Raw genomic sequence first — 12,134 nt, forward strand, 5'->3', positions numbered from 1 at the left:
AAGTAGACCAATCCTTATGCAAGACTATTCAGAGCTATTGATTATGCCAATAAAAAACTATAAAATCCTAACACTTGAATTACCTATTTAAAAAAAAAAATATCTAAATCTTAATTGAGCAAGTTTCAACCTTAAAGTTAGTTAACTTTAACCTAAAATGTTATCTCTGTAAATTTTGTAACCATGCCATCTATTTTTATTTTTGTGTTATTCAAGTATTGTCTATTATAGAGACCAGACTTTGTCAAGTTGCTTTAATTTTAGTTCTGCCCAATAATTGTTCCCCTCAATTGTTCAGTCTAAATATTTAAAGAGCACTAGTAAGTATCAATTTATACCAAATTTCAGGACATCTACCTAATTTCATCTCAAAAAAAAGAAAAAGACTAATTTAAGAAAAAATTGGACCCTTTGAAAATGTTTGAACAGTTTTTTCTTGCAGTGATACATCAGTAAAGAGCTAAAGTCAGTAAAGAGAGTAAAAAGCTTAGTAAAACAACACATGTAGGTACAGGATCCTGCTTGGTGTAGGATGAGGCAATTCCATCACATCAAGCATCCCAAAAAAGCTTCTGAATTAGAGTCTCCTGTGATAGAGATCTCCCAAAAAGATCTCACAATAAAAAGTGACATCACTAATATGTTTAAAGTCTCAATGACCAGGTTAATCAAATTTATATGCACCAAACTTCATGAAGTGGTAACTTACTGCACAATTAGCCACCTTTTTATACTCAGCTAACTGTTCAGTCAACTGAACAATAAAAAATGATTTATATAACTTTTCTTATGCTTCTTTTTCTATTTAATAGTGTTCTCCATAGATTCAGTTTCACTATCCCAGTTGTTTTTAACAGTTAGTTTACAGCTAATACTACTTTCAATCAATTGGTAATTTATAGTTTTTACTAGGTTTTTGATGAAGAAAGTTTACTTTACATGGACTAAAACCATCAAAAAGGCTATGGTATATTGTCCTTTGGTTTTGTGGTAATATTTTTGTTGTTGAGTTGAGCCTTACTAATATTAAATATAAAAAGTTTTTTATTTAGTTGAAAACATCAAGCAATATTAAAACACACAGAAATTATTCCATATACAAGGGGGAGGAGCTAACATCTCCTAAGCACCCTGCTCTTTATGCTAAAGTTACATTGTACTTTAAAAATACTTCTAATTTTGGTTGAATTGCTCTTATGTTTTATTAATCAAACAGTTCATCAATGAACAAAGTGGAAGTAAGGAGTGACTAGGCTCAATAGTAACTAACTCCAAAAAAAGGAACTTTGGTAGCAATAGATACATCAAAATAATCAGCTTATTATGCTGATTCCAAATATAGAATAATCATCAAGTTCAGTGTTACCCATCAAAAGTTAAGAACCTGAGAAAATTTACATGATTTTCAATTAAGGGGGAAGCACCCCTTAAAAGCCAAGGAATCTTAATGAAAATCATACCATCTAATTCAGCATATCAGAGAACTCTAGCGTAGAAGTGTCAAGCTCCTATACACAAAAATATGGAATTTTATATATAAAAGAAATATAATAAGCATTTCTATCGGAAATGATTTTCAGCCCCCCCCCAATATATATGCCAATTCTGGGTTAGGTTAGGTTAGGTATAGCCTATATCGGGGAGGGGGCTGAAATTCATTTCAGATAGAAATGCTTATTATATTCGTTATCAGCATAAAAAAGGGCATCGAATGGTGTATTCACTTTAGTCCTAACTCAATAATATGATTTCGTATATATTGACCTGAAACTTTCAGGGATGGGTCTACATGCTAAGGTATGCCCCGGGAAGGTACTTTGAAGTACCTACCTCCACTCCTCCCCCCTCTATATAATGGTAAATTATTGCACATTACTAGTTGTTTTAGCTCACATTTCATCCTATATTACTATCATAATTATAAATCACTGCTTACCTTACAAAACTTCAGCTTTTAACCTTGTTCATTAAAATATATTCCAAAATCCTATTTTCATTTAAAAGTCATTGCTTCAACTTATTTACTATCTAGCTGACATTGCTTATGGAACTCATTTGTGATATCACATCTTTTCTTTTCATAACCCCTTTAACAGTAGCATGCAGGTCCCATGGGGTAGAAGACAACTGTGTGTTGATATGCCATTTAAACTTTATTAACTAAGGAAAGGATTTGACAAGAGATAGACCAGTAAAAAAATCCAAATTGTATTTAGAGGACAAATTATGTTATGAGAAGATGTTTTTATTTTTGTAGATCCATGTGCTCATGAAGCTTTTTAAATATTTCTAAAGCACTAATTGATAGAGCCCTACAAACATCAGAATTGACTTTAGAAGACAAGTTATGTCATGGGAAGATGTTTTTGAAATCCCCCTTCCCCCCAAACTCAAAATTTTCAAAAATTCTACTTTAGAACTACTGCTACTAACAACTCATCGCAGCACAAAGCCGCCTGTGGCCAACACAGCTACGCACGCTCCTCTTCGACCCCAATCTATTCAAAGCCTCACTTTTTACACCCACACACGAAGTTCCCATTTCCTTTAAATCTTTCTTTATGACTTCCTCCCACCCCAGACGGGGACGACCTGCTTTCCGTTTAGCCCTAGATGGTTGGCCGAAGAGAACAATCTTCGGCAATCTGTCATCCTTCATCCGCACAGACGTGCCCTAACCACCTGAACCTTTCTTTCATTATAGCCCTAGAAAGCGGTATTGAACCACATTTTTCGTATAGCCTATTGTTTGAAAGACGGTCAGTCAGCCGAGTACCCAGAACAATCCTTAAGCAATTTCTCTGGAAAACATCTAGCAAATTTTCATCCGCTTTTCGGAGCGCCCATGCTTTAGAGCCATAATTAACCACTGTCATCACTGTAGCCTCTAATATTCTAATCTGGGTTTGCAGACCTATCTTCCTGTTCTTCCAGACTTTTTTAACTGTGAAAAAACACCCTGAGCCTTGGCTATTCTATTTTTAACATCTTCACTGCTCCCACCCTCTTTACTAATAATACTACCAAGGTAAGTGAAGCTGCCCACCTGATCAATCTTTTCATTACCCAACGTCACCTGTTCATCTTCACTTATTCCTAGTCTTACTGACTTAGTCTTCCTAACATTAATTTTCAAACCAATACTAACACCCTGAACTCGCAAAACCTCTAAAACTTCATTCATTTTGCTCACAATTTCATCTAGGATACTTAAATCATCAGCATAATCCAAGTCCAGGAGACTTTTTCCTCCCAATTTGATTCCGTGGTCTCCCATTGCCTTTCCTGTGCTCCTTAAAACAAACTCCATCAAAATAATCCATAAAAAGGGTGATAGAACTCAGTCCTGCTTAACTCCTGAATTAATACGAAACCAGCTGCTAACCTCATTTCCAAACTTAACCGCAGCAGTGTTATTCTCGTGCATAGCACTAATTACTCTAGTATATTTGTCTGGTATACCATACAAAGATAAAACCTTTACAAAAGCTCTTCTATCAACAGAATCTAACGGTTGCTCATAATATATAAAACTGAGGACCAAAGGTGTTTGAAAACTCAGGCACTTCTCAATTATTAGCCTAAGAGCGAAAATTTGGTCGACACCTCCTCTACCTTTTCTAAAACCGCACTGCTCGTCTCTTAAAACTTTGTCTATGGCATCTCTAAGTCTAAAGAGTATCATATTCCTAAGTAATTTGCTACCTATAGAGACCAGATTAATGCCTCCATAATTATCGCACTCACTTTTATCACCTTTCTTATGAAGTGGCTTAATTGAAGTTTTCCTAAAATCGTTAGGTACTTCCCCTTTTTCAAAAACCATATTCATAATCTTCAGTAACTTACTTCTAACCTCAGAGCAACCATATTTAAGAAACTCATTTACCACCCTATCAGCACCTGGAGCCTTATTATTTTTTAATCCTTTTAGTACTGTCGCTAATTCCTCCTCACAAAACAAATCTTCATCCACATCCAAGGTATCACAAACTTTTTCATTTTCCTCTATATTTTTCCTGCAACTCTATCTCGGTTAAGCAAGTTCTCAAAATGTTCGGCCCATCTCTCTTTAGTTTTTTCCTTATCGCTAATTGCGACCCCATTCCTATCTTTAACTGGGACAAGTCCGGATTGACTACTCCTTCTCAATTTGTTAACATGCCAGTACAATATTTTACTATTATGCCGTCTAACTGCATATTCCAGATCCTCGGCAATTTTGTCCATGGCCTCCACTTCACACCTCCTTAGTTCATATTTTAATGTTTTCTCCACTTTCTTTACATTTCTTTTGTTTTCATATGATCTATCACTCAGATAATTCTTGTACAAGTCCTTTCTCCTTTCTATTAAACATAAAGCTTTTCCACTAATATTCTTAGCTCCAGTTCTAGCTTTCTTCCTTAATACACCTTGAGCAACTTCACAAATTATTTTTCTAAAATTATTCCAACCATCTTCCATAGTATCAATTTTTAAACTTTGAATTTTAGTATTGAACTGTTCCTGGAAAGTTTCTATCAAATTCTCATCCTGAAGTTTACCAACATCATAATTTCCCGGGAATTAGTTACCTTTCCAATAATAATGCTTTAAATTAACCCTTGACACTACTAAATGGTGATCTTTACTTTTAACATCAATAATAGCACTCCTATATACCCTAGTATCTTGTATTGATCCTGCCAGTCTTCGGTTTACTATAACATAATCAATAAGGTTTGCTGTCTTACCATCGTCTACTTTAGAAGCTTTAAAATATTTCTAAAGCACTAATAGATAGAGTGCTAAAGGCATCAGAATCGACTTCAGAGGACACGTTATATCACGGGAAGAGGTTTTTAAAATACCCCTTCCCCCCAAACTCAAAATTTTCAAAAATTCTACTTTAGAAGCTTTTAAAATATTTCTAAAGCACTAATAGATAGCGCGCTAAAAACATCAGAATCGACTTTAGAGGCCAAGTTAATTCTACAATAATTCCCCCTTCCCCCAAACTCAAATTTTTTTTGAAATCCCCCTTTGCCCCAAACTCAAAATTTTCCAAAATTCTACTTTAGAAGCTTTTTTAAATATTTCTAAAGCACTAATGGTTCGTTTCCACATTGCAGAAATTCATGCAGACATCCATCCGCGTCCGTTCGAAACATGGCTGTACTAACGCTGAGGTTTAAGGGAATGATTTCAAATTTTCGTAAAGACGGTGCCTATTTTATTACCCTCTTCTGAAAGCTGTTGGACAATAGAGACCCAAACGACATCGTTTTTCTTAGTTTTCTTATAGCCTGGGTGCGTAGGATCATAGAAGCTGGGTGTAGCCTTGAACCAAAGTTATAAGATCGAGTAGTTTTTGATAATCCATACTCATGGTTTTATTCATTTAAAAATCTTGCCAAGATTCCGTCCTGATTTGACCAAAACGTTGCGGAAAGCTATAGATTTTTTCTAGCACAAAAACGGACGGAATTTCCGCACGGATTGCTAAATCCGCATGAATTTCCGCAATGTGTAAACGAACCATAAGACATAGAGCGCTACAAACATCAGAATCGACTTTAGCGGACAAGTTATGTCATGGGAAGATGTTTTTGAAATCCCCTTTTGCCCCAAACTCAAAAATTTCCAAAATTCTATTTTAGAAGCTTTTTAAATATTTCTAAAGCACTAAGACATAGAGCGCTACAAACATCAGAATCGACTTTAGAGGGCAAGATATGTTATGGGAAGATATTTTTGAAATCCCCCTTTGCCCAAAACTCAAAATTTTCAAAATTCTACTCTAGAAGCTTTTTAAATATTTCTAAGCCACTAATAGATAGCGCGCTACAAACATCAGAATTGACTTTAGAGGCCAAATTAATTCTACAATAATTTCCCCTTCCCTCCAAACTAACATTTTTTTTTAAATCCCCCTTTGGCCCAAACTCAAAATTTTCCAAAATTCCACTTTAGAAGCTTTTTTAAATATTTCTAAAGGGCTAAGACATAGAGCGCTACAAACATTAGAATCAACTTTAGAGGACAAGTTATGTCATGAGAAGATGTTTTTGAAATACCCATTACCCATTGAAATTTTGACAAAAGAACATTTTATCTTAATTTTCAGTTATCAGTTTCTTTTTCTCTGGCTTTAGTTCTGAAAATCATTTGAGCAGAATTTTAAGCCATATCAATGTTTTATTTCCAAAATTTAGGAAATGTATTTGCATATATTAGAACCTTATAAGTTGGGATTGAGCAAAGTTTTGAAGCTGAAATAATTTTTTTGTACTTCATTTAAACAGAAGATCTATTTTGCAAGGTTCCACTGCAATAACTCATAGATTTTTTAAGGTCATTCAAATTTTTTGAAATCTTCCTTACCATTCAGACCATTCCCCCTACTTACTCCAAAATCTGATTGATAATTTGAAATTTCAAAAGCCTTATTTTCCACGGGTTTATTTTTTTGTGGGGGGGGGGGATTTTCCGTGAGGGTATTTCCCGTGGGGGGGTATTTTCCGTGGGGAGGTCTTTTCTGGCGGGTATTCGCCAAGAACCACAAATTTGATGGTATGAGTTTTATTAAAATCTTTGCCTTTTAGGGGTTGTTTCCCCCTTTTACGAAACTCAGAAAAAAATTTTACACAGGCAAATTATCAACCAGATTTTAGAGTATGATTCCAGTGCAACACGTTGTAACGAAATGGTCAGTTTAGATTAGTATAAGCAGGGGCACCGCGAGCAGGTTGCTGACCAACGCCCCCGCCCTCTCCCTCCCCCTGCTATCAAATCTATTAGTGCTTTGGAAATATTTAAAAAGCTTCTAGAGCAGAATTTTAGAAAGTTTTGAGTTTGGGGGAAGGGGGATTTAATAAACATCTTCCCATGACATAACTTGTCCTCTAGAGTCGATTCTTATGTTTGTAGTACTTTAGCTCTTGTCACTTTATAGATATATAAAAAAGCTTCTAAATTGTAATTTTTGGAAATTTTGACTCTGGGGGAACGGGGGAATTCAAAAATATACTGAGCGTGGGGGGAAGGGGGAATTATAGTATAATTAATATGGTCTCCAAAGTTGATTCTAATGTTCTTCGGGCGCTATCTGTTAGTGCTTTGGAAATATTTAAAAAGCTTCTAGAGTAGAATTTTAGAAAAGTTTGTTTGGGGGAAGAGGGATTTTAAAAACATCTTTCTATGACATAAATTGTCCTCTAAAGTCGATTCTGATGTTTGTAGCGCTCTATGTCTTAGCGCTTTAGTAATATTTAAAAAAGCTTCTAAAGTAGATCTTTGGAAAATTTTGAGTTTGGGGGGAAGGGGGATTTCAAAAACATCTTTCCATAACATAACGTGTCCTCTAAAGTATATTCTGATGTTTGTCGCTCTCTATGTCTTAGCGCTTTAGAAATATTTAAAAAAGCTTCTAAAGTAGAATTTTGGAAAATTTTGAGTTTGGGGCGAAGGATTTCAAAAAAAAATTTTGAGTTTGGGGGGAAGGGGGAATTATTGTAGAATTAATTTGGCCTCTAAAGTCGATTCTGATGTTTTTAGCGCGCTATCTGTCAGTGCTTTGGAAATATTTAAATAGATTTTAGAGTAGAATTTTAGAAAATTTTGAGTTTGGGGGAAGGAAGATTTCAAAAACTTCTTCCCATGACATAAATTGTCCTACAAAGGTTGGATATGGCAAAGCAGAATTGGCTCAGCAAGAAATAGAAATGTGACTTTTGGCAAAACCTATTTCATCTTATAGAAAAATTTTATTTCGACAATTAACCATGAGTTTTACAAAAACATATTTAGCAAAAGATCAGTTAAAGGTTTCACTTAGCAACAAGCTCCTTGGAATTTCAGGTTTTAACTTCGGAGGCAAAGGCTGCTTTGCAACAAGCTGGGATTTCAGCTGAAGTACTAGGTCCCTCAGAACTGTTGAAACTTCTATTAAGACTTTACACATATGCCACATCTACTGCTGGTATGAAACAGTAAAGTGATTTTACAGCGTTTAATTTTTGCTGTTGGCAACAGATTGTCCTTAAACGTCCACTCCTTGACTCTAAAACAAAAACCTATGTTGAAACAATTTCCTTAACCGTTAAAATGTTGAGATGACAGTTGTGATGTTGCATTCCTGTAGATTTTAAGAAGCACATGACACCAAGCAACTTTTACCTTGTTCATATGTTATTTTTTCATTTCCATGTGAATGCTATTTCCATTTCGGTGAACCTTACTTCATGAGACGAAGACTGTGAGGGAAATTGTGTTATATCGTGATATTTGGTATCAGTTACAAGACATAAATGGCACTATCCAAATTGCTTTACTTGATAGGTATTCACTTATTCGGCGTGCTAAAGCCTTTCACCGCTAATTCGTCTTTTGGTGATTCTTTTGTTATTTCCTCTAAAAGGCTGGGCACATGTAGCTGATTTCGGGAACTGATTTCAACATCAGTGGACAAACGATACCAATAAGAAAAATTCGTCCAAAGAAAAATTTATTGCGCTAGATTTTCAAAACATCATGGACACAAATAGTCAATTGAAGTTTATTAATATTTGCATGATTTTAGCATCAGCTTAGTTTTCAGTTTAATTCTCAGCTCAGTAGCGGGCTTTTTCACCACAGACGTCTCTGGCTGGCTACTGGCTATTTATTTGTATTCCGATTTCTTTTGTCATGATCATGATGAAAATTGGCGCTGATTTTTTAAATTGGTGCCGAAAATCTAGCTCAAATCGACGCCGATTTCTTTTAAAATCGGCGGGAACTGATTCTTATTCACACTGAAGGATAAAATTGATATCCCAGAAAAATTATTCCTATTTGGGCAAATCAAACCACACAAGGAATACAAACCTAAGCCTATTCAGTGTCAGAAGTGTTTCAAACTGGGACACACAACAAACAAATGCAATGAAATTCTCCAAGAGTGTAATAATTGTAAATCTTTCCATCCTAAAGAGCTGACAACTTGCAACAACACTCAGCCTACATGCATCAATTGCAAAGGCCCACATGAATCTACAAATAAATCATTATGCCCTGCATACAAGAAAAGAGCTCTAACACTCCAAATATCAACAGAGAAGGCAATCCCATACCCCTTTGCAGCAATGGAAGCAAATGCTGCCCAACAATACCAAATAAAGCATGTAATGAAACCAACCCAAACCCCATAGTCAAAAGCCCCCAATGCATCAAGCACCCCATATAAAACACCATCTTCTCGGCCCCCTAGCTCAAATCCCTATCAAATACAATCACCAAGCCACCAAGCCTCCTTGTCTGGGGAGATGAGGCCAGGCTGACCCTCCCTCCCAAGAAGAAACAAACCAGAAACCCTACCAGGAATTAATCCTTTAATCAACAAACAGGATGCACTACCAAAAATGCAATCCCCAAATATATGCTTATTCATTCTAAACTGTAATGCAGTTCAGGCCATGAACATACATCAACTACAGAAAACAAAAATTATTGCAGAATTGGCAAAAATTTACATCCCAGATGATATGCTCATTCAAGCAAAAAAAGATCTTGCTTTACTCTTAACAAAGCTGAACATTGATACACATTCATATGAAGAATAAACCAAAAACACAACATTTATCAATACTCCAATGGAATGTAAGATCACTCACAGAAAATAAGCTAAATGAACTAACATCATTTATGAATAATAATTCAATTAATATTGATTGCCTCCAAGAAACTCATTTAACCCAAAATCAACAAATTAAGTCTCTGGGATATACTATCCTGAGAAAGGATAGATCTTCAGAGAGAAAAGGAGGTGGTGTAGCTTTATTAGTTAATAATAATATAAAATTTTGTGGCATCAATTTTCCAGATTTTGAAAATGATGTTGATGTAATTGGTATAAGTGTTTGGCTGAATAATTTAAAAACCTACATAATAAGCTTTTATAACCCTAATGGCCAAACTACAGATGCCAAGGATTTCTTTAATTATATAAATAATTCTAATATGTTAAAAAATATCATTATTTGTGGAGATTTCAATGCCCACAGCCTTTTGTGGGGAATAAACCAGCAAATAAAGCTGGTAAATTTATTGAGCATATGACTTCAAATAATAATGAATTAGTTGTTGCTACCCCTCCAAACCTGAATACTTATTTCAACCCCAAAAGTGACAATTTCTCCACAATTGACCTACAAATTGTGTCTTTAAATTTTTTGAACAAAATTTACATAAATAAAATTGATAGTCTATGTACAGACCACTTTGCTATAGTTTGCTCCCTAAATGAACCTGCTGAAACTTTATCTCGTACATCCAAATATATCAACACTAAAGCAAATTGGTCTATTTTCCAAAATAAGCTAAATGATGAAATTACAAGTTTCACCCAAAGTTCATGCATTTCTAACACAACAGTTGACACACATGCTGAAGCATTGACATCTTTATTAATAAATACAGCTAATCATGCTATCCCCAGGACAACACCTAAGAAAACATTCCCTAAATAAATTCCTAAAGCATGGTGGACAAATGAGTGCCTAAATAAATGGAGGATAAAAAAGGCAGCTAGGACAGAATTCATAAAAAAACCAATACCTACTACATATTTAAAAAAATTACAAGCAGAATCTAATCTAAAAAGGACTATAATAGATGCTAAATATAAATACTGGAATAATTTTGCAAATAATCTCTCCAGAGAAACAAATGAGCCAATTATACATAAAGTCATAAGCCACATATGTGGGAAAAAGACTTCTCCCAACCCACTCCTGTATGAGATTATACATAATAATACCCATTATGACAATAATAATGAAAAGGCTAACCTATTTGCAACTCTTTTTGTTAATAAGCTAACATCAAATTATCAAAGCAAGCTGTCCACAATTCCTATGAACCCTAGTTACCAACCACGCCCAGGATCCGAGTACATTACTAATCCATTTTCAATCCAGGAATTGAATAATGCAATACATCATATTAGGTCCAAAACTAGCAGCAGTTATGACAATATACACCCCATATGGATAAAGAGTCTCACACTTTCATACAAACAAGAATTGCTAAATTGTTATAATCATGCTTGGGCATCTTATAGGTTCCCCAATATATGGAAATATTCGTCCCTCATACCAATCCTAAAGAAAAATAAACCAAAATATAACCCTGAGTATTATAGGCCCATAATGATTACACCTGTGATGTTGAAAATAATGGAGAAAATGATTTATAACATACTCATATGGTTTGTTGAAAAAAATAACATGATCCCACACACTCAAACTGGATTCAGGAAATACCACTCCTCAACAGATGCTTTCATTTTGCTAGCAAATGCAATAAATGAATCTTTCTCAAAAAATAATATCCTAGTGGCAGCTTTCCTAGATTTTGAAGGAGTTTATGATAATGTGAACCATCAAATCCTTTTAAATAAACTTGAAAACCTTGGAGTACCTCCTAAGCTAGTATCCTTTATTAAATCCTTCATAGAAGTGCGAAGTTTCATTGTTTGTGTTGGTTCAGCCTCTTCACCCCAAAAGACAATATCCAAAGGCCTACCTCAGGGAGCAGTCCTCAGTTGCCTCCTTTTTGCCCTATATCTCTGGGACATGAACCTACCCCACACGAATCTACAATATGCTGATGATCTGGTGCTATGGTCATCTGGCAACACCTTTCAGATAGCACAGTCAAATCTGCAAAAGTCACTTTTCCAGTTTGAAAAATTCTCTCAACATTCAGATTTACCCATTGCACCCACAAAGTCAAAAATAATCCAATTTCACAGGAAGCGAATCCATGTTAATGCAAAACTAACTCTAAATAAAACAACTATTCCAGAAGATAATAATATTAATTACCTAGGTCTCATGCTTGACCAAAAACTTAATTTCCACCTCCACATTTCAAACACAATAAAAAAATGTTATAGAAAAGCAAATATACTAAAAAGACTTCTTTCCACACCATGGGGTTGTAAGGAGAAAACCTTACTCCAGTTTTATAAATCACATATAAGACCCCATATTGACTATGGGCTCATTGTCTATGGTGCATGTGCAAAGACCCAGATGCAAAAAATTGAAACAACACAAAATGATATAATACGTCTCATATTTGGTCTTAGGAAACCCACAAGCACCAAG

Source organism: Artemia sp. Qi Xiang Cuo, chromosome 12, assembly GCF_049724085.1.
Source record: "Artemia sp. Qi Xiang Cuo chromosome 12, ASM4972408v1, whole genome shotgun sequence".
Taxonomy (NCBI): Eukaryota; Metazoa; Arthropoda; class Branchiopoda; order Anostraca; family Artemiidae; genus Artemia; species Artemia sp. Qi Xiang Cuo.